The following is a 23,069-nucleotide window of genomic DNA, read 5'->3' on the forward strand; positions in this document are numbered from 1 at the left end:
TCATCCAATGAGTTAAAGGCTTTAAAAGAATTAATGATTTCAGCTGTCAGAAGAGAAAATTTCCATCTTTACGTCAGCCAGCCAGCTTCTCCTGGGGAATTCATTGAAAACCTTCCTCAGAGTTCCCAGCTTGTGGCCTACCCTATGGAATTTGATTTGCCCATCCCCACAGTCAGGTGAGACAATTCTTTTAAATATCTCATGATATTTAGATTTTATATATATATATATAAATATATATATATATATATATATATATATATATATATATATATAAATATATAAAAATATATATATATCTCCTGTCAGTTCTGTTTCCCTAGAGAACCCTGACTAACACAGCCTCCCAAATGAAGAGACAGATTTCTTTTCTACAGACAGGATCACGGTCTAGTTCTAGATCAAATATGCAGGCGCAAAACAGAAAAGAATCTTGCCCTTTATCCCCCACCCCCCTTTTTTTTTAAATCTTGAAATGTGTTCCACTCTGGGTGAAAGAGGAGGTGGAAATGAGCTTGCTTTGGTCTCTACAAAGGGTCAGAAGTATACCAGAGAGTATCAGTTTACCCTTCCAGAACCACCCTCTACCTTTCTCTACCCTGATCTTTGTCCTTTGACACTGACCTAGTTGGAGTATGTCAGTGGGCTCCCTTGCCTCCGGTTTTCCAGTTGGATTTGACCAATGGTGGGCATTGGTGGAAGACTGGAAGGTAGTAAGAAGGCGTTGTTGGGGTATTCCCCTCAGTTTCCTCCATGCTGTTGATTCCATGCTGGCTAGGCCACAGCTCCTGTCAGTGGCCTTCTCCATACAGCCACCCTCTACATATCCCATTAACTACTTTTTCTCTTGTCCTTTCAGACTGTTTTAGCTCCCCCACTGTTTTAGTCCCAGGTATTACACTATCCTTTGTTGGTTTTCCTAAACCCTGCCCACTCCTTTGTGAATAGTCCCTTTATTAAATTGTCCTCTCTTCTCCAGTTTGAGTGTGCCCATTGTTTCCTGCTGGGACTGTGATGTAAGGAGGTCATTTAATTATCTGCTTCTAGGTCTTACACAACGGAGACATATGATACAAGGTTGATGCTTTCCCTCTTCTTCTTGATCTTAATTTTGACTGAGAATGATGGTCCTGGAAGATCAAAATCCAGATTCTGCAGTATTGCCTTGTTTGTAGTAGGGAGCAATGGGATTTTGGACTGTTTTAGCTCAGAGTAGTTGTGTGAGCACCAACAAATGTTTGTGGCCAAGAGAGAGCACAATCCCTCTATAATCTCCTTCCTCCTTGCCCCCTCTTCTTTCTCTTTTCCTTTCTCTCTCTCTTTTGTATTTTTTTATTGTAGTAACATATAAACAATTCAAATTTTCCCATTTTCACCAATTTCAAGTGTACAATTCAGTAGTGTTAATTACATTCACAATATTGTGCCAATGTCACCAATATCCATTACCCCAACTTTTTCATCATCTCAAACAGAAACTTTGCACACACTAAGCAATAACACCCATTTCCTCTTTCCCTGATCCAGCTCCTGGTAGCCTATAATCTGTTGTCTGTCTCTATGAAATTTGCTTCTTCTAGGAATTTCATATAAGTGAGATCATACAATATTTGCTTTTTTGTTTTTTGTTTTTGTTTCTAGCTTATTCCACTTGATGTCTTCAAGGTCCATTTGTGTTTCAGCATGCATCAGAACTTCATCCTGTCTTGCAGCTGAATAACATTCCATTCTGTGTATAAACTATATTTTGTTTATCCATTCATTCTATCAATGGGCACTTGTGTTGCATCCACCTTTTGGCTATTATGAATAATACTGCTATAAACATTGGTGTACAAATATCTGTTTGAGTCCCTGCTTTCAACTCTTTTCGGTATATACCAAGAAGTAGGATTGCCAGGTCTTATGGTAATTCTAGTCCAACTTTCTGAGGAACTATCAAACTGATTTCCACAATGACTGCTCTATTTATAATACCACCAGGATTCCAATTTCTCTGCATCCCTGCTAACACTTATTATTTTTGCTTTCTTTTTAAAAATAATGTCCCTCTTCCCCTCCCTCCCTCCTTTCCTCCCTCCCTCCCTCCTTCCTTACCATTCTTTCTGTCTTCCACAGGAAAGCCATTCCTGGATATGATAATCTGTGGATCTGTTTTAGAAAAGTCAGGAGGGAAGGAGGATTTTGCCAAGAGGAAGTTCTCCATAGTTGCTGGTCAGGATGATTCCCAGAGCTTTCCAGGTTTCCCAACAGGAAGCCAAAGTTTAATGAAATTGCAGGGGATTAGGAACACAGTGTTTAGTTGTTCAACATTGAGCAAGTCTCTGTGTCTTTAAAAGGGCGTGGGATCAGCCTGGTGGCTCTGTCTTGGCTCCTGAAGCTAGGGCTGTGTCTGAGTTGTATAGGAACCTAATATTGGGAATGGCTACACACCTGTGCATGAGGAGAGGGGATGTTGGACCCCGTGAAGCTGAGAGGTGAACTCTGGTGCTCTTCTTCCTGTTGGCTTGGAAATGGTGTTTTCCCCAGTGAAAGCTGGGCTTCCTCAGCTAGTGTGAGGATTGGGGTGACCTACATTTGGCTTGACGAGGGCCTACTGACTTAAATTAAGTGCCCAAACCTGTACCACTTGCTTAGAGTGTGGGTTTTAGAAATATGGACACAATCCAGAACAAAGTTCACAGCTTGTCTCAACAAGTATTTTGAAGTTGTGTCTTCTCCCATATACAGTTCCTTTTACATGAGGGAAAGAAACATTTCTTAGCAAGTGCCACTTCCTAAAATTTATTTTCTGTATGCTGGGAACTGGAAACTGTGTAAGCAAGTATATTCTGGTTAGTGTAGTGGGCAAAGAAGGTAGATCATGATGCACCAACAATTTAGGTTAGAGGATCCAACAGATAAGGAGTAGGCATGGAGAAAAGGGTGCTGAGGTAATAAAGGAGAGGCTTCTGCTTACATTCTAATGAGGCGTTCTTCTACCCACCCAGATTCAAGACAAAGTGTCAGGTTCAGGCGCCACTTAAAGGCCCCATTTATCAGGGCAGTACAATACAATTTTTAAGAACAAAGACTGAGGAAGACAAACCCAGACCCAAATCCAAGCTCTATAATTTACTGAATAGTTACAGTAAATTGCTTCTCTTAGTTCTTGGTTTCATATTCTGTAAAATGAAGATACTAAAATGAAGGTAATAAAAAAATAAAAATACTTGTAAGGTTGTTTCAAGAATTAAGATAATGCATATGAAGTGCTCAGCATTTGATGCATTGCCAACACTTAATACAATTTGCTATTGCTTTTATTTATATTATTATTAATATTGTTGTTACTGTTTTTATTATAACGTTTGGGCATCATTATGTTATGAACATTAGATATACCAAGTGAGCATTATTGCAGGAGAATAAAGCCTCAAAACCTCATATATTTTGGTAATTCAATAAGATAGTTCAAGGCTATAAGGAATTGTGAAAAGTGAATCAGTCCAACATTCATTTAAATCCTGTTTATGCTATTTGCCAATTTAGGGAACTTATTTTTACTTCTCTGAATACATAACTGCAAGGTTACGAAGATTAATTGGGTGATGAATCTATATATCTAGTATAGCACCTGACTTACATAAGCCTTCAGTAATGTTACCAGTATAATTACAAATGTTGAATATTTGGGTTCTAAAGTACAAATAGCTGAAGGAATTGATTAACATAGAGCCAGAGTGGAAAAAAAGATTTAACCCAAATTATAGAAAGGTAGGGACTGGAACTAAGTTTCCAAGCTCGAAGGCCAATATTTTTGCCTCTACATACACATAAGTCTCCCTGAAGTTGTATTTGAAGCACATTGAACAATCAAGCAGTGTGGCAACAGTCTCATGGAGCCCAGTGGACCTGGAGTCAGAAGACTGAAGTTAAAATCTAGCTTTGCCACTTACTGTGTGACCCTGTGCAAGCCTCATAACTTTTATGAACCTCCCTCCTCTCATCTTGTAAAATGGTGGTGATGACCCTTGCTAGTCTTCCAGGAATACTGTGAAGTTCAAAAGTTCTGCTTTGGAGCAAGGAGGAGCAAGGCATGTGGATGTGTAGCTGTCTCTGACAAGTATTTCTATAACCAGAATAAACCTGAGAACTCCAGCTGGCTGAAATTCAGTGTGCATTCATCTTCAAAGAAACAAAGATAGATAGCCAAAAGTAATTAATGTGATTGAAATATTTACTAGATTCTCTTGGCAAGAATAAACAGTGATGCAATTCATAACTTGCTGCTTTTAACAGTCTCCCTTTTCCCTGTTCCTCCCAAACTTCACTTCTCCCACACTCTGCAGCTGCCTATCTTGTCTTTATTCTTATTTTTATTTATTTTTTTAAGAGTTCAGCTTTTTATGGAACATGTTACAAAAGGGATTTACTTCAGAAAGACCACAAAGCCCATGTCATCATCAGACTCCTCAGTTTCTTCCTTGTTTACTTCCACTTTCTTCGCAGTTGAGGCAGCAGTAGCGGAGAGGCAGGACTTCCTGCTGGTGCAGCACCTGCCTCTGGGGTAGGTCCACCAGTGCCGATGGTGCAGATGAGGCTCCTTACATCGACGTTGGCCAGGGCCTTTGCAAATAAGCCAGTCCAGAAAGGTTCACCATTTACAGCAGCGGCTTTCATGAAGGCACTGATCTTATCTTCCTGACGGAGACCTCAATGCAGCGGAGGATGAGGGTGCCATAGATGCAGGCAAGCTCGAAGATGGAGGCCAGGGTGTGGGCGGGAGCTGGACAGGCTGCTGGCCGGCCTGAGGTGCTAATCACCAAGTAAAGGCCTCACCACAAAGAGGCCTGAGCTTCCAGGAAGAAGGGAGCACCTTAGCGGCTACTGAAGAAAGGGTCCAAGCCTTTAACTCTTCACTATCAATCCTCTTCGAAAAAATCTCCCCTTGATAACAAAAGAAAACAAAAACAACTATGCCTTAGTAACTGTTTTTCTTCTCCTCCCTTATACTGCAACCTCAGTATTTTATGCTCTTCGTTGACTAAATATTTTCCTTTCTAATAAAAAGTCCCCGCTTCACTTCTCCGTTTGTCTCTCGGCTTCTTTGCCAACTGTATATCAAAAAAGGGGGCAAAACCAGAACTGCTGGAGCACTCCAAATCCATCTTTCAAGTTGGAGCGGTATCAAGGTCTAGCAATCCAGAACGATGCAGAGTTCTCTTTAACACATTGGGGAAGAGTGCAAGATAGCATATACATGGTTTAAATTTCTTTATCTGTTAATCTATCTATCTATTTTCTAAATATTTGAGAGTAGGTTGTTTACATCATGTGCCTTGAACACATAAACTTCCATGTACATTTCCCAAGAACAAGGATATTTATTTATGTAACCACCTTAATTACAGTTATCAAGTTCAGGAATTTTACATTGATATGAAGTTTACAGTCTATACTTCAGTTTTGTCATGTGTCTCAGTAATGTGCTTTTGGACCTTTTCTCCTCCACTATTAGTTCCAGTTCAGGTTCATGTATTGCATTTAATTGTCATTGTCTTTTGTTGCTTTTTTTTTAAATTGTGAAAACTTTGAACTATGTTAACTTTCTTATCGCAACCACTCTCCAGCATATCATTCACAATGATGATCACATTCACAATGCTGTGCTACCCTCACCACCATTCATTACCGTAAATTTCCCATCACCCCAATGAGAAGCTCTACAAACATTATGCATTAAATCCCCATTACCCCTCCCCACACACCCCTGGTAATGTCTACTTTACTTTCTGTTTTTATACATTTGCATATTCTAGCTTATACTTTTGACAGAATCATACAATATCTGTCCTTTTGTGTCTGACTTATTTCATGCAACATGATGTCTTCAAGGCTTATCCATGTAGTGGCATGTATCAGAACTTCATCCCTTTCTAAGGCTAATATTCTGCTGTATGTATACACCACGTTTTGTTTATCCCTTCATCTGCTGATGGACATTTGGGTTTCTTCCACCTTTTGACTATTGTGAATAATGCTGTGAACTTCAGTGTATCTGAGTACCTGCTTTCAATTTTTTAAGTATATACCTAAAGTGGGGTTGCTAGGTCATATGGCTGTTCTATGCTTTACTTTTTTCAACAGTGGCTACCTAATATTACATTCCTTCCAAAAATGTTACAAGTGTTCCTGTTTCTCTGTATCCTCACCAGCACTTCTTATTTTCCATTTTAAAATTACTCATTCTCATGGGTGTGAGGTGGTATCTCATTATGATTTTGCTTTGAATTCCCTTGGGCTAATGATGTTGAGCACCTTTCATGGTCCTTTTTGCATGTCTTTGGAGCAATGTCTGTTCAAGTCCTTTGCCCATTTAAAAAATCGGATTGTTTGTCTTTTTGTTGTTGGGGCATCATATTTTGAGTTGTTTATACCTTTGTGGAGAGGGCTTAGCAGAGCAACCACTCCCTATTGCAGAGTGCCACCTTGTGGCGAAACAAAGACCTTTGGTAATATAATTTGGATGTTGCAATAGTTTGCCATAATTCTTGGGTTAGAATCTTTGCTCTGCCATCTACCAGCCATGTGACCTTGGGCAAGTTACCTAACCTAACTGTATCTCAGTCCTCTCATATGTAAATGGAGATAATCTACCAACTCCATAGTTTCTGTTTTTATAGTGAGCACATAATACAACTAATATGATGCCTTTGCAGATCACAGGTTAGGGGTCATTGATGAACAAGACTATTCTTATATGAGAGCAGTCATAATAACAACTAATAATAATATTACTAATAATATAATAATGACTAACTTTTAGTGAATACCTACTTTGTGGCAGGCACCGTGCTATATTCTTTACATGAACTATTTAATTTAACCTTCACGACAGTCCTTTCTATTGACACTCTTATTGTGCTTAATTCGCAGATGAAGGTATTGACACTCGATGGGGTTAATGGATCTCTCCAGAGTTACACACTTTGTGAAGGGCATAGCTGAGAATCAAACCTATGTGTGATGTTAAAACTTGTAATCTTAACTTCTTTAAGACTCTTGTGAGAGGGTTGAGCCTGGAAATAATATTTTATATGGAGAAGACAAAATTGTGTATGTGTGTGTGCTTATGCAGGGGAAGCAAGAAGAAGGCATGTGATGGAGGTATGGTCATTCCCTTCAGACTGTTAAACAGTTGTCATAGGAAAAGGAATGGCATGTTTTTTTCAGATGACTCCAGATGTTAAAATATTTTGGATGAATAGATTGCTGCTAATGTTCACAGAATACTTTTCTATTAACCAGAGTTGCTCAATTATGGAATGATCTGCTCTTGGAGATAATAAAGCCTTCATTATTAAAGTTATTTAAGTGGAGTTATTAATTAATTATTAATAACATTATTAAAGTTATTAAGTGGAGTGATTCTTGACAAATATACTTTAGGGATTGTATCTAATTGACAGGAACCATTAAGGTCTTTTCATGTCTTATGCATCAATAGTTCTGTAGTGAATTTCAAGATTGGATAATTTCTCTGGTCTGTGGTAGGTTTCATGGCAGAGGTGACTTTTCATTTGGATATGTACATTTGGTAGGGCACTTTTCTTACAAGTTACAGAGTAAAAACTCATTTAAGAAAAAAAAGTTTAATTATAAGGATTGGGAAATGTCTCAAGAAATCCACAGGCAGGAGGAAGATGACTGAAACCAGGATCTGGAAAATAATCTATTTTCTCTCTCCATCCTGAATGTATGCTTATGTCTACAGATTTTATTTCTTTCTTCTCTACCTCTCTGTAGAACAGCTTTCAGCTTTCTCTCTATTCCATTCTCTACTAGGCAGGCAGTAGATGGTTTCTGAACTCGATTTTTTCGGAACGGATATGTCACAGATACTGCCATCTTTAGAAAGACAGAAATCTTACTTTTGTTTCCTTTTTCAACTTTTTCTGATGGACTATTTTTTATCGAGGTAAAATTCACGTAACATAAAATTAACCATTTAAAGCATACAATTCAGTACAATTTAATACATTCACAATGCTGTGTGACCATTGCCAATATCTAGAAATTTCAAAATATTCTCATGACCTGCAAATACCCTGTACTCATTAAGCAGTTAATCTCCATTCTTTTCTCCCCTCAACCTCTGGCAACCACTTATCTGCTTTTTGTCTCAATGGATTTATTTATTCTGAATATTTCACATAAATGGAATAATGTGACCTTCTGCATCTGACTTTTTTCTTTTAGCATAATGTTTTTGAGGTTCATCCACATCATAGCATGTATCAGTACTCATTCCTTTTTATGGCTGAAAAATATCCTATTGTATGGATAGACCACATTGTTACTTATCCATTCATTTGCTGGTGGACATTGAGGGGCTGTTTCCACCTTTTGGCTATTGTACACAGTGCAGCTGTGAACATTTGTGTATGTTTTTATTTGAATGTATGTTTTCAGTTCTTTTGAGTATATTCCTAAGAGTGGAATTGCTGGGTCATATAGTAATTCTAGGTGTAACTTTTTGAGGAACCATCAAACTCTTTCCACAAAGGCTATACCATTTTATACTCCCACCAGCAATGTACAAGGGTTCCAATTTCTCCAAAACTTGTTTCCTATTTTTTTAATTTTAAAATTTTAATCTGTTATTTTTAACATTTTTTATGCATTTTTATTGTGAACTTAAACATATATATATAACAGTGATAACTTTCAAAGTACGATTTAACAAGTAGTTAGCAAATTTAAAAGAATGTTGTGGGTTACAGTTCCACAATTTCAGTTATTTCCTATATTTTAAAATATAACATATGTACAGAAAGGTGTTAACTTTCAAAGTACAGCTCAACAAGCAATTATATAGGTAATTTCAAAAATGTTATGGATTATAGTTCCATAGTTTCAATTCTTTCCTTATTGTGAAATATAGGATATGTACAGAAAGATGATAACTTTCAAAGCACAATTCAACAAATAGCTGTAGAGCAAATTTCAAAGAATGTTATGGGCTACAGCTCCACCATTTCAGTTATTTCCTTCTAGCTATTCTACTATGCTAACATCTAAAAATATATATATATAATTATATGAAATTTCAGTATTTGTAATCCTTTGTTAAATCCTATCTTGTCTGTTGCTACCCCTTCCTCTCATTTAATCTTTCTTGATCTTCAGGGGTGTCTAGGAGGTGACTACCCTAATTTGTTCATATTAAAAGGGATGTTGACATTATGGGGAAGGGGCTGCATCTGATTGTTGATCTTAAAGAGGCTGTTACGTTTGGGTTTTAGGACTTGTCTGGTATAGGAACACTCTGGTGGATTTAAGTTTCTGAGACATAAAACTTAGTGAGTGAATCTTTTATAGAGTATCAGATAGGGACCTAGGTATTTGGGGACTACTTTTGGTAAGGGCATGGCATACTGTGGCCATTGGGGATGTCTAGCTGGAACTTGCATAAGAGAAACCTCCAGGATAGCTTCTCAACTCTATGTGAGATCTCTTAGCCACTGTAACATTTTTTGTTACTTTCTTTTCCTGTTTATGGTCAAGTAGGCATTCTCAGTCCCTTGGTGCCAGAACCAGGCTCATTCCTGGTAGTCATGTCCCACATCGCCAGGGAGATTCATTCCCTTGGGAGTCATGTCCCACGTGGTGGGAGGAGGAGGTTAATAAATGTATTTGCTGAGTTGGGCTTAGAAAGAGAAAGGCCACATCTGAGCAACCAAAGAGGTTCTCTGGACATGCCTCTTAGGCATAATTATAGGAGGGCTTAGCCTCCCATTTTCAGCCTTAAGTTTCACAAGAGCAAGCCTCAAGATCGAGGGCCTTATTTATTAAGTAGGGGGTTCCTAATTTCATATAACATATATTCTATCCCAAGATAGTTTCTGACATTATCTTCACTTAGTTGTATAATCATCATCACTCTCAACTTTAAACATCCCAGAGCTTATCAGCTGCTAATTATTCATCCATAGTATTAGTGTAGTGCTGGTAAGGTATTCCTATTAAATATAGGCTATATTATGTAATGGATAGTTTTTCCATATGCTATTCTGTTGTTAACTCTTTGTACCAGTGTCATACCTTATAAGAATATCATGTTGACACTTATTTATATTTGTATTGCTATTCTGTGGGTTACATGCCTTTAAACAACCATTTTCAAACATGTTCGCCTTCAATGCATGTTTAAGTATCAGTGGATACTTAAAATCCCATTAAGGAACCATAATCACCCTTGTCCATTCCCATACCATTCAGTTCACCCTCATTAACATATCTGTACATATTAAATTATCATTCACCCTCCACTAGCTTCTGTTTATCTCTAGGTCCCCAATATTTTACATTATAAGACACTTATTTTACATTTGTCACGGAGTTCACATTAGTGGTAACATACAATATCTCTCCTTTTGTGTCTGAGTGATTTCACTCAGAATTATATCTTCAAGGTTCATCCATGTTATCATTTGTTTCAGGACGTTGTTGCTTCTTATTGTTGCATATTTTCCATCGTGTATATATACCACATTTTGTTTATCCACTCATCTGTTGAAGGACACTTGGATTGTTTCCATCTCTTGGTAGTTGTCAACAGTGCTGCTGTGAACATCAGTGTGCAAATGTCTGTTCATGTCACTGCTTTCAGATCTTCTGGGTAACTCGATATCTGGTTTTCCGAGGAACTGCCAAACTATCTTCTACAGCAGCTGTACCATTATACAGTCCCATCAGCAATGAATAAGAGTTCTAATTTCTCCACATCCTCTTCAGCATTTGTAGTTTCCTGTTTGTTTAATGGCAGCTATTCTTATTGGTGTGAGATGATATGCCATTTGGTCTTGATTTGCATTTCCCTAATAGCTAGTGAATATGAACATTTTTTCATGTGTTTCATTAGCCATTTGTATTTCCTTTTGGAGAAACGTTTTTTCATATCTATTGCCCATTTTATAATTGGGCTGTTTGTCGTATTGTCACTGAGTTGTAGGATTTCTTTATACATGCAAGATATCAGTCTCTTATCAGATACATGGTTTCCAAATATTTTCTCCCATTGTGTTGGATGCCTCTTCACCTTTTTGACAAATTCCTTCGAGGTACAGGAGCTTTTGATTTTGAGGAGTCCCATTTATCTATTTGTTTCTTTTGTTACTTGTGATTTGGGTGTAAGGTCTATGAAGTGACCTCCTAATACTCGGTCTTGAAGATGTTTCCCTACATTATCTTCTAAGAGTTTTATGGTACTCTTATATTGAGGCCTTTGATCCACTTTGAGTTAATTTTTGTACAGAGTATAAGGTAGGGATCCTCTTTCATTCTTTTGGATATGGATATCCAGTTCACCCAGCCCCATTTATTTAAGAGACTGTTAAGTCCCAGTTCAGTGGGTTTGGGGGCCTTATAAAAAATCAGTTAACCCTAGGTCTGGGTGTCTATTTCCAAACTCTATATTTGATTCCATTGATCAATATGGATATCTTTTTGCCAATATCATGCTGTTTTGACTACTGTAGCTTCAAAGTCAGGAAGTGTAAGTACCCCCACTTCATTTTTCTTTTTTAGAATTTCTTTAGCAATTTGAGGCCCCTTTCTCTTCCAAATAAATTTGATAACTAGCTTTTCCAAGTCTGCAAAGTAGGTTGTTGCAATTTTGATTGGAATTGCATTGAATCTGTAGATCAGTTTGGGAAGTATTGACATCTTAACAATGTTTAGCCTTCCTATCCATGAACATGGAATATCTGTCCATCTCTTTAGGTCCCCCTTTTTTTTCTTTTAGTAAAATTATGTAATTTTCTGTGTAGAAGTCTTTTACATCCTTGGTTAAGTTTATTCCTAGGTACTAGATTTTTTTACTTGCTGTTGTGAATGGAATTTTTTTCTGAGTGTCTCTTCAGTTAGAAATGTGTAGAAATGCACATTTCTAGTGTATAGGAACATTACTGACATTTGCACATTAGTCTTGTATCACACTTTGCTGAATTTGTTTATTAGCTAAGGTAGCTGTGTCATCAATTTCTCAGGATTTTCCAAATATACGATCATATCATCCCCAAATAATAACAGTTGCACTTCTTCTTCTCCAATTTGGATAACTTTTTTCCTTTGTCTTGCTGGATTGCTCTGGCAAGCACTTCTAGCACAATGTTGAATAATAGTGGTGACAGCGGGCATCCTTGTCTCGTTCCTGATCTTAGGTGGAAAGTTTCAGTCTCTCACCATTGAGTACTATGCTGGCTGTGGGTTTTTCATACATGCCCTTTATCATATTGAGGAAATTTCCTTCAATTTCTACCTTTTGAAGTGATTTTATCAAAAAAAGATGCTGAATTTTGTCAAATGCTTTTTCAGCATCTATTGAGATGACCATTCGATTTTTCCCTTTTGCTTTGTTAATGTGGGGTATTACATTGATTGATTTTCTTATACTGAACTACTCTTGCATGCCTGGGGTGAACCTGCTTGGTCGTGGCATGTGATTTTTTTAATGTGTTTTTGGATTTGATTTGCAAGTATTTTGTTGAGAATTTTTGCACATCTATATTCATCAGGGAGATTGGCCTATAGTTTTCCTTTCTTGTAGCATCTTTATCTGGTTTTGGTATTTGAGTGATATTAGCATCATAAAATGAGTTAGGTAGTGTTCCACTTTCTTCAATTTTTTGAAAAAGTTTGGGTAGGAATGGTGTCATTTCTTTTTGGGAAATTTGGTAAAATTCCCCTGTGTAGGCATCTGGCCCTGGGCTTTTATTTGTAGGAAGCTTTTCGATGACTGATTGGATCTCTTTATTGTGATTGGTTTGTTGAGGTCTTCTATTTCTTCTCAGGTCAGTCTAGGCTGTTCATGTGTTTCTGTGAAATTGTCCATTTTCTCTTAATTGTCTAGTTTGTTGGTGTATAGTTGTTCGTAGTATCCATTTATGATTTTTAAAATTTCTTTGAGATCCACAGTAATGACCCCCTCTCATTTATGATGTTGTTTATTTGGGTCTTCTCTCTTTTTGACTTTGTCAGTCTAGCTAAGGGTTTGCCAATCTTGTTGATCTTATCAAAGAACCAACTTTTGTTTTCATTTATTCTCTCTATTGTTTTTTGTTGTTGTTGATCTCCATATCATTTATTTCTGCTTTAATCCTTGTTATTTCTTTTCTTCTTCTTGCTTTAGGGTTAGTTGGTTGATCATTCTCTAGCTTCTTCAATTGTTCATTAGTTCTTTGATTTTAGTTCTTTCTTCCTTTTTAATATATGCATTTAAGGCTACAGATTTCCCCCTCAGCACCACCTTCACTGCATCCCATAGGTTTTGATATGTTGTGTTCTTGTTTTCATTCATCTCTAGATATTTTGCAGTTTCTCCTGCAATTTCTTCTTTGACCCACTGATTGTTTAGTGGGATTGCTAACTTCCACATATTTGTGAATGTTCTGGTTCTTTGATGGTTATTGACTTCTAGCTGCATTTCCTTGTGGTCAGAGAATGTGCTTTGAATAATTTCAATCTTTTTAAATTTATTGAGGCTTATTTTATGCCCCAGAATATGATCTATCCTGGAGAATTCATGAGCACTAGAGAATAATGTATATCCTGGTAATTTGTGATGTAATGCTCTATATATGTCTGTTAAGTCTATTTCATTTATCATATTGTTTAGGTTCTCAATTTCCTATTGGTCCTCTGTCTGGTTGATCTATCTATAGAAGAGAGTGGTGTATTGAAGTCTCCCACAATTATTTTAGAAACATCTATTGCTTCCTTCAGTTTTGCCAATGTTTGTCTCATGTACTTTGGAGCACCTTGATTGGGTGCATAAACATTTATGATTGTTATTCCTTCTTGGTGAATTGTTTCTTTTATTAGTATATATTGTCCTTCTTTGTCCCTTTTATTAGTGCCCTTCTTTGTCGCTTATGACATCTTTAAATTTAAAGTCTATTTTATCTGATATTAATATCGCTACCCCTTCTTTGTTTTGGCTGTATCTTGCATGGAATATTTTTTTTTCCATGCTTGCACTTTCAATATCTTTGTATCACTGGGTCTAGTAAATGGTATATTGATGGTTCATGCTTTTAAATCTATTCTGCCAATCTGTATCTTTTAATTGGGGAGTTCAGTCCATTCACATTCAATGTTATTATTGTGAAGGCAGTTCTTGAATCAGCCATCTTATCCTTTGGTTTTTAGTTGTCAGATCTATTTTTTCCCTCTTTCTCTTTATTTCCTTCAAGGTATCCTTACTAATACTCTTCAATTCTGTGCCTTCTCCAGGCCTCTCTCTTCTTTCTTTTTTTCTGCGCTAGTAGAACTCCCTTTAGTATTTCTTTCAGGGCAGGTTTCTTGCTAACAAATTTTCTCAGCATTGTTTGTCTATGAAAATGTTAAACTCTCCCTCAATTTTGAAGGGGAGTTTTCCTGGATGAAGAATTCTTGATTGGCAATTTTTCTCTTTCAGAATTATAAATATGTCATACCACTGCCTTCTTACCTCCATGGTGCCTGCTGAATAGTCACTACTTAGTCTTATGTTGTTTCTCTTGTATATGGTGAATAGCTTCTCTTTTGTTGCTTTCAGAACTTCCTCCTTCTCTTCAGCATTTGACAATCTGATCAGTATTTGTCTCAGAGTAGGTTTATTTGGATTTATTCTATTTGGGGTTCACTGGGCATCTTTTATTTGCATATTTATATCATTTAGAAAGGTTGGGAAGTTTTCCCCAACTATGTCCTCCAATATTCTTCCTAGCCCTTTATTCTTCTCTTTCTTGAACACCAGTGATTCTTATGTTTGTATGCTTCATGTTGTCCATCATTTCCCTGAGATCCATTTCAATTTTTTTTTAATTTTTTCACTATTTGGTCTTTCGTGCTTTTGCATTCCATTGTCTGTCCTCTAGTTTGCTAATTCTTTCCTGGGCATCTTCAAATTTGCTGTTGTGTGTCTCAAGTATATTTTTAATTTGATCAACAGTATCTTTTATTTCCATAAGAGTTGCTATTTTTTAATTTACTCTTGTAAATTCTTCTTTATGCTTTTCTAGGGTCTTCTTGATGTCCTTTGGGTCCTTAGACATCTCATTGAAACTGTTTTGGGGATTTGTGTGTACTTCTTTGATTACTTGGTCCCAGTTCTGTGTCTCTTTCAGCTGTTTAATTTGGTCATTTGGGTTGTCTATATCTTCTGGTTTCTTCATACACTTTATGATTTTCTGTTGTTGGACTCATGGCATTTGCTTATCTTGATAAGGTTATTTCAGGATATGCAGGATTATTTGAAAATTTATGTATAATTTTGCAGAGCTACAGCTTGCTGGAGTGCACTTCCCTTGTCCTACCAGCAGATGGAGTTCTTGAGTCACCTCTTACCCTCAAGCCAACTCTCTCCCAATTTCTTCTATGCATTGGGTGGAGTCCAAACCTGGTGGAAATCCAATTAGCACACCAATTTTCCTTGTACACTGTGGGAGGGGGCGGGTCATGTGCAGTTCAGCAGGGACTCTTCTCTAGGGCACAGTGGTCCTGACAATTCCAAGGGCTGTGAGTGGAGCACCCTGGGGCTTCAGAGCTGTGCATCTCCCTTCCAGTTCAAATACACAGCAGTCCTTGTCTACTGTATGCCCACAAGTCTCTGGGTTTGGGAACTGGCACTTCCATGTGGTGCCCTTACCTCTCAGCTGTGCACACCATGGGTTCCCATGGAAGAAGAGTGGTTGCAGTCATGAGTCCGCTGAATCCTGGGTTCCCTCATTGGAGCTGTTGACCATGGTGCAGTGAAGGATTATCTCCCCAGCCAACTACTGAGATGGGAGCAAGGGGCTTAGAAAGCTGCTTGCTCTACACTTGATGGCTGGCTCCAACCACCTGTTCCCAGCAGCGTTCTGGGCCACTCACCTGCCCTAAACACAGTCTCTCTGTCTCTCCAGCTATGTCCTCACTATGTGATGTGGAAGTCTATGCCCACTGATGGCACTCTGGCACCCTGGAACTGCTAGTCTGGAGGGCTTTCTAGTGTTTTTCATGGGGGAGAATTTTGTTCTGCCTCTCCTAATCCACCATCTTCTCGGAGGTCTGTTTCCTTTTTTTTTTTTTTTTTTAACAAATATCTATTCTTGTGGTGTGAAGTGGTATCTCATTGTAGGTTTGATTTGCATTTCCCTAATGCTTGTGAACATCTTTTCATTTGTTTGTTGGCAATTTGTATATCTTCTTTGGAGAAATGTCTATTCAAATCCTTTGCCCAGTTTTTAAAAATTGGTTTGTTTGTCTTTCTGTTTTTGAGTTGTAAGAGTTCTTTATATAGTCTGGATATTAGATCCTTATTAGATGTGATTTGCAAATATATTCTCCCATTCTGTAGGTTGTCTTTTCATTTTCATAATAGTATCCTTTGATGCACAAAAGTTTTAAATTTTAATGAAGTCCAATTTATTTATTTATTTTTATTTTGTTGCATATGCTTCCAATTCCAATTTTTGAGGGAAAGTGATGTGACTTAATTCAATCAGAGGTGAAACACTATACCTAAGTAGATGTGGTCTCATTCATTGATAAATGGCTGCAGAAGCACTTGCAAGAGAAGTTTAATTGATTTGCTAAGAATTATACAGCTAATAAAGGGAAGATCTGAGAGTCAGATCTATATCTGATATTAAAAACCTATAATTGTAACTGCTCTAATTAAGCACACAAGGGGTAATTATAGTAAACTCAAGAAAAACCTGAAGGGTGATCAGTTTTCTCTCAGTGACTGAGTAGCATTTAGATAAAGAGGAGAAAGGGCTTTTCTTTTTAGGGGATCATTAATTGTAGAAGATATGTTCAAATATATGCAGATCAGTATAAATAAGGACAGAGAAACAGCTGTAATCACCACCAATCAACTTCTTTCTTCCAGGAGCTTCACCCACTGTTGTTAGGCCTAATTAGATGCTCCTTATTTAGCAGCGTTGACGCTTGCCATTACTACTTGTGGACACAAGAGAGTGCTTGAAGACCTTTGCTCTTCCCATTCTTTAGGTCCAGGTGTAGAAATTCAAGTTCCTTTTCCCTTAACACCATTTCCATTTGCAATAAAAGAACTTGATTCCCAAACTCAGGAAAATCTTAATAGAGAGAAATACAGATTAATATACAAATTTTTTTATTTCAAGATTTACTGAAGTCCAGTCCCAGAGTTCTTGATGATTTGGTACAATTTTAGATGAATATAGTAGAATTTCAGAACCAGAAAGAAAATTTGCAATTACCTTTCCTTTTCTTCCTTCCTTCCTGTCCTCCCTCCTCCCATCTCCCTTTCTTCCTGGGACACTTTGTTAATGCAATCTTTCCAGTTTGGCAAACAAAACAAAATATAAGCAGTGTTGTTCTTGAAATGGAGATAGTACACTGAAGCCCAATCTCTGGTGCTACTTTCACCACCATGGCAGTCCCTGAGACATGTCTAGGTAGCCACAGGATGCCACATAAAAGAGTGAAAAATCATTGCTTAAGGTCAGATGGTTGGCAAACTGTGGTCTCAGATTAAGTACTGACCTCTGATTGTTTTTGTATAGCCTGTGAGCTAAAAATGGTTTTTACATTTTTGAGTGGTTAAAAAAAATCTAAAGAAGAACACTATTTTGTGACACATGAAAATTATATGAAATTCAAATTCCAATAAATTGTCAATAAATAAAGTTTTACTGGAACAGAGCAACATTCACTTTCAAGTACATATTGTCTTGGCTGTTTGCATGTTACAATCGTAGAATTGTGTAGTTGCAACAGACACCATATCTCAGCTTCTTTATTCAACATGATGTTATAAAAAGTAATAATTATAACAAACTATTGTTGGGTTTGTAACATATATAGATATAATATGTATAATAATAGCAGAAAAAGGAAGAAGTGAGAATAGAGCTATAAAGGAATAACATTTTCTATATATCACTTTGACTTAGTATAAATCTGAAATAGATTCTGACCAGTTAAGGTATATATGATAAGCTCTAGAGTAACCATTAAAAAACAAACAAAAATATATTGAAAAAACTCATTAAAGGATTTAAAATTTTACATTAGAAAATATTCACTTACTGCAAAAGAAAGTGGTAAAGAAGGCATAGAGGAACAGAAGACATGAAACATATAGAAAAGAAAAAGTAAAAAAGCAGATGTAAATCCAACTATATCATAATGACATTAAATATGAATAGCTTGAACAATCCAATCAAAAGGCAGAGATTGTCAGACTGGACTCAAAAAGAAGATCCAACTATGTGCTATCTACAGGTGACACAGTTTAGGTGCAAAGACACAAATAGGTTGAAAGTAAAAGGATGAAAAAGATATATCATGTAAGCAGCTTCCCTAAGAAAGCTGGAGTGACTCTACTAATATCAAACAAAATGGACTTTAAAATGTAGAGTGTATGGCCCTCAGAACAAGCTTGCTGACCCCTGCACTAGATATTTATGCTGACTCATTGGGGGTTATATATTAAATTTTTTATTGCATTTTAAGAATATAATTATTTATTTCCATTCACAATATGTTTTATATTATAAACATATATTGTATTAGAGTAGTTCATATAAGTAATTTGTAAATAGATATAGTATACATATTTTTTTGTGTGCATACTCACAAATGCTTTCCTGATTAAAGTGCATAAATAAGTATCTTGGAAACCACTGTAGTTCAATGCTATTGTTTTAAGTGGGAAAATTAAAAAGAGATAAATTGATTAAGGTCCCAAAGCAACTTATTCAGAGTCAACTGCAGGCTCTTGTTCTTTTCACTATACCATTTTGCTTTCCTCCAGCCTGGGTTTCCTGAAGTTAGTCCAATGTATGGTGATTTCAGACCATCTCTATTGCTCAGACCTATTACTATGCAATAAATTCAGAAGCCTTTATTTCTAGTCTTCGTATGAGTCTTGGTTGTGTTCTGATCATATCAGTGCTCTTTGGCCTCTATTCGGAGGCAGAGGAATAACCTAAATTGATTCCAAATGTGTACCCTGAGCTCACTAGAAATCTGCATATGTACTGCATGGTACAAACCACTTTTTTTTTTTTTTTTGTTTCTTTGGTGATTTTACTGGTGAATTCTTCCACACACTTTAAGAAAGAAATAACACTGATTCCATAGAGTCTCTTCCAGAATATAGAAGAGGAGGGATCACTTTCCAGTGCATTCTTGATGACACCAGCATTGCCCTAATACCAAAATGAGACAAAGAAAGCACAAGAAAAGAAACACTGACCAATATCCTTCATGAATACTGGAGCAAAAATGCTAAACAAAATATTAGCAAAGCAAATCCAGCAGTAAATATACACACACACATAAAGAAAACATCATGACCAAGAGTGCTGGGAAGGAAAAACTGGGTCAACATTAAAAAATAAATCAATGTTACAACAAAAAGAATGAACCTTAATGTACACTATGGACTATAGGTAATAGAATTATAATAATATTTCATCAATTGTAACAAAGGTATGACACTAAGGCAAAATGTTAATAATAGGGAAAATTGGGGGTGGGGATATATGGGAATTCTGGTACAAACCACTTTTGATTTAGGAGTGTGATGTCAGGAACAGCAAGATTGGAAAAGTTGCTGTAGTTGACTTTGGATTTCCCTGGCTGCAATGATGTAGCTACCTTGGGAAAATCACAAGTCAGGAGGGACACACACAAACTTAGACATATCCCAAAGAAGGTCTGGGATTGTGAAAAAATGGGCAACAACATGTGTATGAAAAGGGGGAGAAGTAACTGGGTGATATTTAGCCCAGAGAAGGCTCAGGGGTCAAAATAATTCTCTTCCAGTATCTGAATGACTGTCAGGGGAAGAAGGAACATAGGTGCTTCATATGGCCCAGAACTAGGACCAATGGGTAGAATTTGCTGATATTTAGGGTTGGGCTTGCTAGTCACAGATGTCTAAGGATGGACTGGATGCAGAGAGTTTGGCATCAGAGGGATGTGAGATAATTCCTGGTCTCATCCCTTATTGACTTGTATGACTTTGGGAATTTTACAATGACCTTTGCAGTATTCTATACACAGCTCTTTTCCTTCTCTTCCACAAGTCCTTTAACTTCATACTCCCACAGCCAGCATATGCAGTCAGGATTTTGAAATTAAGGACTGAGAAATTAAGGTTTGCCAGAAAAGTTTTTAGTATGAAAAGTCTAGCTTTTAGAATCAAAGCCAAAAAAAAGTCTGAAAGATAGTAGAAAATAAAGTGTGTACTAAAACAATTGCTTTGGAAATATAGACTAGGAGTCAGACTACCTTGTCTCCTAAGACCATTAAAAATACGATGGGTTAGGGATTCAGGTATGGAGGAAAGACAGGATTGAGGGGGCAGGTTGGCCAGATTCAGCCTTTCTGGGACTTCACAGCTGGAGGAACCAGGGTGAGAGCAATGAATCAGTACTAAGACTTGTCAACTACTAACAAGGGAACCATCTATCATAATGTGGGGGTCAAGTCATTAATGCAGATCATGTGATTGCATTGGGCATTTGGGTGATCAGCACAATCATTCTTGACTTAGATCCATGTTATCTGTCCTTGTTGTGTCCTGTAAAGACCACCCACTGACAGCAGCAGCAGAGTGCTGCTCATTGGACTGACAGCTCCTTGGGACCCAAACCTTTCCACAAACATTTGTTAACCAGGCATATTCTGAGGTTCTGATGAGATGGCAGAAGGTTTTCTGAGCACCTACAGGAGGAGTGATTATGTGGAAGGGAAGCCCCACGTCTGTGCTTTGGTAGGATTGAATAGAACTTACTTGAGATTTTGTCTGCTATATCCCTGTTGTACCCAGCTCAGTGACATCAATTACATGCTGACCATTGTTTTGCCCTTCCTCACCCAGTTATAGTTAATTTTTCTAGATGCCTTTTTCCAGTTGTAGATTATAACATCAATCATTATTCATGGGTTTGCTGTGAGATTAAATGAGATAATTCTGGAAAAACGTTAGCATATTGATTGTCTTAGGATATATTTAATAAAAGGAAGCTGTTATTATTACTTGAGATGTGATGTGATCATAATCCCTTTAGGTGTTCTTGAGAAATTGAATGACCACTTGGTGTCTGTATGATAAGGGGTACTAAAATTCTTGCATGTGATAGTGGTTTCAGCAAGTAATTTTTTGGTTTAGATTCAGTATTTTCAACCTGCTGTGCATGGACTAGTATAGGCTGGCTGTTTCAGAATAACCTTGGATAAATTAAAAAAAAATACATGTACCTTGGCTCAACTCTAGATAATCTTAATAGATCAAGAGCATTGTTCGAGATTCTTTGTTATTAATAAACTCCCTGGGAGATTCTGATATGCAGTTAGGTCAGGGAGCACATAAACCAGAAGGGATGGTATATTAATTTCCTCTTGTTGCTGCAAAATATCACCACAGAGGCATGCAACTAAGTGAATGAAACTTGAGGACAGTATGTTGAGTGAAATAAGCCAGAAACAAAAAGACAAATATCATAATGCCTCAGGATTATGAACTAAATATAATGTGCAAACTCTGAGAATTGAATTTGAGAGCATATATTGTTGTAAAGTTTCCTAGATTGTAAGCTATTACAGCAGTTACATCTATTGCTGAGTTGTTACAGTTGTTTCTAAATTATGAGATGCTGAGTTCTTTGTGCATAACCTGATGGTTCCCTGGAACTTTTGGTATATATGTGACACCTAAGTCTCAGAGCTAGAGTTCTGCAGCTATGCCAGTCAGCATTACTCCATACAGCAACTGTTAAAAAAAAGCTGAAAAAGAGATCAGACTTCAATAAGAGATCTGAATGAAGCTAATCTAGTTAGGACTAAGGCAAATCAGACTAAAGGATAAAAAGGATGATATTGACTGTGTTTTAAAACTTCAATGTCTGTGTAAGAGCAAAGGAAGAGGTATTTATTTGGTGCAAAATTTATATTTCCTGTAGAACACTATCTCATTTAACTTCTAGGGTCAGTTTATTTGAACACCATAATTACATGGAACCTTGAATAGGGAGTGAGATCTTGTTGGTTTGTTCAGGTTAGTGTGATGCCCCAGTATATCCCAGAGTAATTTGGGCAGAGAATAAAAAAGTATTTGCAAAGCCCCCTTGAGGGACTGGAGAAAAATGTAGAAATATTAAACTTCCCCACCTGGGAAATTCCTGATAGTCTCCCCAGCATTGGGGACTACCAATTTAATAGACCAAGCCCTCGATCTTGGGGCTTGCCTTTATGAAACCTATTCCTGCAAAGGAGAACTAAACCTACTTATAATAATGCCTAAGAGTCATCCCCAGAAAACCTCTTTTGTTTCTCAGATGTGGCCTCTCTCTCTAAGCCAGCTCTGCAGATAAACTCACTGCCCTACCCTCTACGTGGGACATGACTCCCAGGGGTGCAAATCTCTGTGGCAATGTGGGACATGACTCCTTGGGATGAGCCTGGCCCTAGCATCATGGGATTGAGAAAGCCTTCTTGGACTAAAAGGGGAAAGAGAAATGAAACAATATAAAGTTTCAGTGGCTGAGAAATTTCAAATAGAGTTGAGAGGTCATTCTGGAGGTTATTCTTATGCATTATATAGATATCCCTTTTTAGTTTTTAGTATATTAGAATAGCTAGAAGGAAATACCCAAAACTGTTGAACTGTAACCCAGTAGCCTTTATTCTTGAAGATGATTGTATAACTATATAGCTTTTATGGTGTGACTATGTATTTGTGAAAACCTCGCAACTGACACCCCCTTTATCTAGCATCCGGAAAGATGAGTAAGAACATAAAGACAATAAATAAATAAATAATAGGGGGATAAAGGGTAGGCAATGTTTTGGGTGTTCCTTTTTATTTTTATTTTTATTCTTATTTTAATTTTTTTGAGTAACAAATATGTTCTAATATTGATTGTGGTGATGAATGCACAAGTTATGATATCATGAGCCACTGACTATACACTTTGGATAATTATCTGGTATGTGAATATTGTGAATATATATCAATAAAATTGCATTAAAAAAAAGATTCATGAGCTGTAGTAACCAATCAC

General features: G+C 37.0%; 1 pseudogene; it reads right to left on the bottom strand.

Moving 5' to 3' along the window:
- Nucleotides 1-4,411: 4,411 nt before the first annotated feature.
- Nucleotides 4,412-15,726, bottom strand: LOC119507790 (annotated as a pseudogene).
- Between the last annotated feature and the right edge of the window lie 7,343 nt (nt 15,727-23,069).

Source organism: Choloepus didactylus, chromosome 13 (genome assembly GCF_015220235.1).
Source record: "Choloepus didactylus isolate mChoDid1 chromosome 13, mChoDid1.pri, whole genome shotgun sequence".
Classification (NCBI taxonomy): domain Eukaryota; kingdom Metazoa; phylum Chordata; class Mammalia; order Pilosa; family Megalonychidae; genus Choloepus; species Choloepus didactylus.